The sequence below is a fragment of the Staurois parvus genome, unplaced genomic scaffold (assembly GCF_062004578.1).
Source record: "Staurois parvus isolate SC_StPar_1 unplaced genomic scaffold, SC_StPar_1.0 ptg000126l, whole genome shotgun sequence".
In the NCBI taxonomy this organism is placed as follows: domain Eukaryota; kingdom Metazoa; phylum Chordata; class Amphibia; order Anura; family Ranidae; genus Staurois; species Staurois parvus.
In genome coordinates this window covers 652,000-660,219 of record NW_028317922.1, presented here as the reverse complement: position 1 = coordinate 660,219, position 8,220 = coordinate 652,000, and the positions used below count along the sequence as shown (strand labels likewise).

The window sequence follows — 8,220 nt, the reverse complement described above, 5'->3', positions numbered from 1 at the left end:
CTTGGTAGTAAGCCGTCCCTCAGCTGATTACCATGGTGTGTCCTGTTCTATATAAACCCTTCCAGGATCTGTGAGGGTCACATCATGGAGAGCCCGTCCATTTCATTCCCTTTATTCCTAGACGTGTCTGCTGTGATGTATGTGTAGATGTATTATTATGAATAATGTATACCTCTTACACCGAATACCGTACTCATACATTACACACAACCGCTCAGCCCCCATCCCCAGATCACACACCAACATACCCACAATCCTCTGCAACATTTATGCAAATGAGAGGGGCGGGGACTTTGCAACCTACCACTCAGAAAACGGGGGCGTGGCATCAGAGCATGGGGGCGGGGCGACAAAGCTTTGGGGCGGCATCTCTATGTCCTCCCATTGAACTTTTTAGAGGGGGTGGCTTTCACCTCCATAAATGTGGGGGCGTGGTACCTCTCTAAATGAGAGTGGGGAAAAGACCGAAACTCCGCCTGGGGGGAGGAGTATGGTGTAGAACTCTTCGAGGGGGCGGAGAAGAGGCGGGATCAGAATCCTCATCTGCCGTGATGGAAGGGGCGGGTCTCCACCTAGGGGGAGGAGAACAGGAGGCAAATCATAGAGAAAGAGGCGGCGCTCTGTGGGTTGAGGACACCTGAAGTGACAGACTGCCCTCTTTTCTACTTCCGGGTCACCTCTGTTTCCATGGCAACGCCCTGGGATTACAGGGGAAGGAGACATGGACATAGTGGATGGCTCCTCCCACTCTTACAATACTAGATATCTAATAGAGAGATGGTGTCACTGAAATTTGGTTTGGTGTGTTAATGGAATTCTATTCTTTACATGAATCTGAAGAAGAGAAAAAACCTGTTGCCAAGAAAGCTCCTGCCAAAATGCCTCAAGGGAAGAAACCTGGAAAGGAGGAGTCTGAAGAGGAGGGTAAGCTGCCTGCTGTCTTATGAATTGTTGGCACAAATGATGAACAATTTTGGGACTTAATACTGATCTTTGATGACTGATGTTTGCTGATGTGCCATAAATGTGATAACTTTGTTTTTAACATGCAATGGAGATCTCTTTTTACTGGAACTTTTATTTTTTTTTTACTTGTGTAATGAAAGAAAACCTTTTGTCAGATTTTTTTTTTTTTTTTTGCCGTCTGTGTCCCCGTTGTAGAGATTCAACATTTTGTTGCCACCAAAACAATGAATGCAGGAGACCTTTTTCTAATGGGGGCACGTTTTCCTGTGACAACTGTCTGAGAGGATATCCTTCACATTGGAAAGATATCTCCTCTTCATGTTGAGGCAACATTGAAGGAAGTGAAGGGAATTCTCTGACACAGATGGTCAATAAATGGAACCCTCTCCTCTTCTATCCAACAGATTTAAAAAGGGAAAAAAAAGCCTTTTTGCTCTACTTAACTGCATTGCCATATTTAACCACTTCAAGTCTGGACACTTTTACCCCCTTCCTGGTCCAGGCCAATCTTCAGCTTTCAGTGCTATCACACTTTGAATGACAATTGCGCGGTCATGCAACACTGTACCCATATGAATTTTTTAGCCTTTTTTTTAGACAGATAAAGCTTTATTTTGGTGGTATTTATTCACCACTGGGATTTTTATTTTTTTTGCTATGTAAATGAAAGTCCAAAAATTTTGAAAAAAAGTGTTTTTCTTATAAAATTTTGCAAATATATATTTCATCATAAATCTTGGCCAAAATGTATTCCGTTATCTTTCCAGTAAAAAAAAAATCCCAAATTAGTTTATAACCAAAATTATAATTTTTAAACATTTTTTTAACAATTTTATTTTTTTATATTTGTTTTTTTACATACTGTCACTCTAGGAGTGGAGTGTCACCATGGTGACACTACTTTTTTTTTTTTTTTTTATACTTTACCAGGAAATTGAGCATTTGTTTTCATTAGTTTTTTGCTGAAAAATATTTAAAAAAAAAAAAAGTTCATACATTAAAATTTTTTTTGTACCTTAAAATATTTTCAGGGTTTCATGTGCATTTTTATGTACAAATGTGCGCAAAATGTTAAAAAAATTGGCTCTGGAAGTGATGTGTTTAGGAAATGTTATTCGGGGCGCTGGATGTATGCTGGACTCTTGGTTTTCTGGCACCTATAGACCTTTGTCGTGTACTATGCATATCCAGATGCAGAGGTTATCGAAAATGTCAGGAAATCCATATTGGCTGTGTGCATTCCAGTTGAGAAAATTTGAGAATTCTCACCTGGCAATATAATGGCCCTTCTGGGGTACAAGTGTCAAGAAAATTTCAGTTGAGTTTTCTCTTGTCAGTAGTATTAAGTCTGCAAGTGTCAATTTCCTTTAGGTTTTCCAAAACATATGCGGTCAAACCTAAACTTTCAGTTTGTATGCAGTCAGGAAGGCTCTTGCGTGTCTTAGTTGAAGGTAAATCTAAAGGAAATTGAATAGGAAAGTTGTGTAATGTATGGCCAGCTTTAGCCTCTGTTCTGCAGTTGCCAGGGTGCTGCGCGTGTGATTGGTTAGAACACCAACCATTAAATGGCTTGACAGTTTAGTTGAAAGATGCAGGCAACTGTGACAGTTGTTCTCATGGGATGCTCTGAATGTCATTTATGTGAAACTGTTAAATCGGTGTGTGTATATCTCTGCTTTAAGTTGTGTTGGTATAGTAGCATAATAGCGTTCCCTTGGGTCTCTGGGACAGATAATGAAGCTGAAATTCCTGCTTTACATGCTAATTCTATTCAATGTTGGCCATCATTTCAAAGTTCATGCCATATTTGCTAATGTGTATTTGGTATTTCTGGTTAAAATCTTTTTTTCTTTTTTTTACTCCTTTTGTTAGATTTGTCAGTATTTGTTGCAAATCTGAATTCTGCAAAAGATTATGATGAACTTAAAAATGCTCTGAGGGAGTTTTTTCTGTAAGAAGAACTTGCCAGTGCAGGATGTTCAGACTGGAGCCTCCAAGTAAGTATTTCTTAAGATAACGTGCTGAATAGGCGCCCTGTGCTGCAGCTCCTTCACTTGCTCTGCAACTGCATGCTTCTGCTGGTTCACACCTATGCAGTTTGCGTTTCTGCAGTGCTTTTTGCGGTGTGTTTTTGTACATACGGTTTTTTTCTAGTTGCTAGGAAGATTAAACCAAAAAAATGCATTAAAAAAAATGCACTACATGCTTTTCCGCATTGTCTCCATTGAAGACTATAGAACCGAAAACTCAACTTTGTGTTAAAAAAAAAAGTCCCTGACCCTTTCCAAAAATATATATACCTGTGCTTAAATCCCAATAGCTTGTACATGCATTTATCCATCAGGTGCTAAAAGGGATGTAACCACATATTAATATTAATTACACCCCTTTAGCACCTGATGGATAAATGCATGTACTAGCTATTGGGATTTCAGCACAGGTAGATCTTGTTTGTTGTATTGTTGGGTCAGTAGCCAGACCTGAACCTTGTAGCTCTCCCCCATTGTGTCTTTTCCCCTATGCTAGCATTGTGTCCACAGTAGCATTTGCGTCGGCAGAGCAGAGTAGGACTGGCCATAGAGGGATTACTTTGACACAGTTGGCCAGCTTAAGCATGTATTGCAATATGTGTGAACTAAATATCCCTATTTATTGCATAGTCTGCTGGAAAGGGTATATACCAGTGTGCAGAGGGTCCTCAGAATTTCTAGTGTTAATATGTGGTTACACCCCTTTAGCACCTGATAGATAAATGCATGCACTAGCGGTTGGGATTTGAGCACAGGGATCTCTTGTTTGTTTGTTGTGCTGCAGCTCCTTCACTTTTCCATCTCTACTGCAGGAGGTTTGGCTATGTGGAGTTTGCTACTGCGGAGGAAGTGGAAAAAGCCCTGAAATTAAATGGAAAGAAGGTTCTTTGTTTTGTGATGAAAGTAGAGAAGGCCAACACTCCTGCAGAGAAAACAAAAAATGCAGAGAACATAGGATAGGATCTGTTTGTCCTCCCATATAGTACTTTTGTTTTTAAATTGATCCGTTGGCTAGTTTTTACATTTTCATAATATGATTATATATTAAATGTACACATCTAGCCTAATAGCAAGCAAGAATAGGTCCTGTGTATCTTTTGGATTCTAATTGACTTTAAGGCATGGATTGTGAAACTCTCTGTAAATTAAAGTCAATTACTGCTCACTCTTTGTTCCCTTTATAGTGATGCTGTTATTGGGGGGACCAAAAAGATGTTGGCAGCCTGGTTGTTATGCTGACACACTGTTTTTAATACTTAATCACCAGTTTTAATAAAGTGAGCAGATAAGGAAGGTTGGGGTTCAGTCAAGCCCATATTTGCATCCTTGTTTCAACAATAGCTTCAGTTTCCTCATAGGTAAAGTTTGCAGTACTAGAGGAAGACAATAGTAGCTTCGTCGTGGTGCATGTTCCAAAGTCGTAGAAATGTAGGCCTGATGTGTTCAGTTAGCCCTTCACAAAAGGTTTGTTCTGTGAGTTTAAATAAACGTTGCATTTCAGTAGTTTTCTAGAGCTATACCTGCATTATAGTTTGCAGTGAAAATCGTTGAATTTTCAAAGTGGGGCTGGTCTAAATTTTTAAATTTTTTTTAAGCGGAACAACAAAAATTTGATATATTTTTCTTCATGTTTTGATTTGATTTTGAATGTGTAGTGTTCCCAATGCATTTGTGTGTATGGAAATAAAAGCTATTGGAAGGATGTTGAGCTTTATTCACTTTTTTCAACACACTGCTATTATTTTGAACACAACTGTATATGTGTAGTAAAATGATCTTTGAATTCTGTTTCTTGAATATATTCAGCTGTGGCATGGTTCTCTATACATGTATATCATGTTAATATGTGAGAATATCTTCATTCCTTTAGAGGCAGTCTCCAGGCTTTCTTTTGATTATACAGTTTAATGTTACTAGTGCTTATAAAGCGCTTACATTTTCTACTGACTGCAATATTCCATTATTTGGCCTGCTTGGACTACAGGCTAGCAAGGACTTTTTGGGACTGTTGGTAATGCCAATGCATCTAGAGACCTACGCCAGCTTTTTTTAAATATATTGGAGAACAATCGGGGTTCTGGTCATACCCTATCTGTCTTTCTGAAATTCTATTGTGTACAGTAAAGGTCATAGAAGATACTGGTCTCCTGTGCATAAGATGGATTTACAGTGGGGCAAAAAAGTATTTAGCCACCAAGTGTGCAAGTTCTCCCACTTAAAAAGATGAGAGAGGCCTGTAATTGGCATCATAGGTAGACCTCAACTATGAGAGACAAAGTGAGAAAAAAAAATCCAGACAATCACATTGGCTGATTTGGAAAGAATTTATTTGCAAATTATGGTGGAAAATAAGTATTTGGTCAATATGAAAAGTTCATCTCAATACTTTGTTATATATCCTTTGTTGGCAATGACAGAGGTCAGTCGTTTCCTGTAAGTCTTCACAAGGTTGGCACACACTGTTGCTGGTATGTTGGCCCATTCCTCCATGCAGATCTCCTCTAGAGCAGTGATGTTTTGGGGCTGTCGCTGGGCAACACGGACTTTCAACTCCCTCCAAAGGTTTTCTAGGGGGTTGAGATCTGCAGACTGGCTAGGCCACTCCAGGACCTTGAAATGTTTCTTACGAAGCCACTCCTTCATTGCCCGGGCGGTATGTTTGGGATCATTGTCATGTTGGAAGACTCAGCCACGTTTCATCTTCAATGCCCTTGCTGATGGAAGGAGGTTTGCACTCAAAATCTCACGATACATGGCCCCATTCATTCTGTCCTGTACATGGATCAGTCGTCCTGGTCCCTTTGCGGAGAGACAGCCCCAAAGCATGATGTTGCCACCCCCATGCTTCACAGTAGGTATGGTGTTCTTTGGATGCAACTCAGCATTCTCTCTCCTGCAAACACGAGGAGTTGTGTTTCTACTAAACAGTTCTATTTTGGTTTCATCTGACCATATGACATTCTCCCAATCCGCTTCTGGATCATCCAAATACTGTCTAGCAAACTTCAGACGGGCCCGGACATGTACTGTCTTAAGCAGCGAAACACGTCTGGCACTGCAGGATCTGAGTCCCTGACAACGTAGTGTGTTACTGATGGTAGCCTTTGTTACGTTGGTCCCAGCTCTCTGCAGGTCATTCACTAGGTCCCCCCGTGTGGTCCTGGGATTTTTGCTCACCGTTCTTGTGATCATTTTGACCCCACGGGGTGAGATCTTGCGTGGAGCCCCAGATCGAGGGAGATTATCGGTGGTCTTGTATGTCTTCCATTTTCTAATTATTGCTCCCACAGTTGATTTGTTCACACCAAGCTGCTTGCCTATTGCAGATTCAGTCTTCCCAGCCTGGTGCAGGTCTACAATTTTGTTTCTGGTGTCCTTCGACAGCTCTTTGGTCTTCACTAGAGATGAGCGAAGAAATGAAAAATTCGATTCGACTGATTCGGCGAATTCGTGGACAATATTCGATTCGAGTCGAATAAATTCGCTGTGAATTTAACTTAAAAAAGGGTGTTTCTAGGCTTCAGAGAGACTTAATATTAGTGCAGAACACTGTACCTTTAATTTAAATGCCCTTGGAGTCTGCTGGGGAAGAGAAATAATACTGTCAGTCAGTATGACATGCAGATGAGTGCCGTCGATCTTAGAATCACCGCACACTTCACTCATTTGGGCAGTCACGGGGCCAAAACCAGAGTGTGGAGCCACAGTGTGGCGGTGGAGGCAGCAGCAATGGGAGGCCATACAGCACCCTATGACAAAAATGGAAACCACCAGCAGTGTGAGGAGACCTGAAAGTGGCACATGGCAGAGTGTGGCGATAGAGACAGCAGCAATGGGAGGCCGTACAGGGACCCATGACACACTCTGGACCTGGCAGCAGCATGAGGAGGCGGTACAGGGGCCCATGACAGATTACGGGCCTGGCAGCAGCATGAGGAGTCGGTACAGGGGCCCATGGCAGATTACGGGCCTGGCAGCAGCAATGGGAGGCCGTACAGGGACCCATGACACACTCTGGACCTGGCAGCAGCATGGGGAGGCGGTACAGGGGCCCATGACAGATTACGGGCCTGGCAGCAGCATGAGGAGTCGGTACGGGGGCCCATGACACACTCTGGACCTGGCAGCAGCATGAGGAGGCGGTACAGGGGCGCATGACAGATTACGAGCCTGGCAGCAGCAACTTGGACAGGAGGACGTTCAGCTTCTGCACCGTCGGGTGCGTGCTCGCAAACTGTTGTCTCTTGGAAACGGATTCCAAGAAAGACTGCTGACGGAATCCGTGAAGAGGAGTAGCAGGAGAAGGAGCATCTGAACGAGCGGAATATGCCAACAAGCGACAACAGTGGCCCATGACAGATTACGGGCCTGGCAGCAGCATGAGGAGTCGGTACGGGGGCCCATGGCAGATTACGGGCCTGGCAGCAGCTATGGGAGGCCCGTAATCTGCCAGCACCCTATGACAAAAAATGGAACCCACCAGCAGTGTGAGGAGACCTGAAAGTGGCACATGGCAGAGTGTGGCGATGGAGACAGCAGCAATGGGAGGCCGTACAGGGACCCATGAGAGACTCTGGACCTGGCAGCAGCATGAGGAGGCGGTATAGGGGCCCATGGCAGATTAGGGGCCTGGCAGCAGCTATGGGAGGCCCGTAATCTGCCAGCACCCTATGACAAAAAATGGAACACACCAGCAGTGTGAGGAGACCTGAAAGTGGCACATGGCAGAGTGTGGCGATGGAGGCAGCAGCAATGGGAGGCCGTACAGGGACCCATGAGAGACTCTGGACTTGGCAGCAGCATGAGGAGGCGGTATAGGGGCCCATGGCAGATTAGGGGCCTGGCAGCAGCTATGGGAGGCCCGTAATCTGCCAGCACCCTATGACAAAAAATGGAACACACCAGCAGTGTGAGGAGACCTGAAAGTGGCACATGTTTGGGGCATGATTCATGGCGGATTTAGTCAGTTGTGTCAGGAACTGGTGGTTTGAAATCCAGACTAATCCACGCCTGATTCATTTTCACAAACGTGAGTCTCTCCACACTTTGGGTGGACAGTCGTGTCCTCCGCGGAGTTGCAATACCTCCTGCCGCACTAAACACGCGCTCCGATGCCACGCTACTGGCCGGGCATGACAGCCTTTCAAGGGCAAATTCAGCTAGTTGGGGCCAAAGGTCAAGTTTCGTTGCCCAGTAGTCAAGGGGATTGTCTACCTCGGTTGGC

General features: G+C 43.6%; 1 non-coding gene across 1 annotated transcript; it reads left to right on the top strand.

The window, feature by feature from the left end:
- The first annotated feature begins 953 nt into the window (after positions 1 to 953).
- On the top strand, positions 954 to 1,019 carry LOC149466501 (small nucleolar RNA SNORD82). The gene has a single exon (XR_016312052.1). It is a non-coding gene; the product is annotated as a small nucleolar RNA SNORD82 (small nucleolar RNA).
- Positions 1,020 to 8,220: the final 7,201 nt, after the last annotated feature.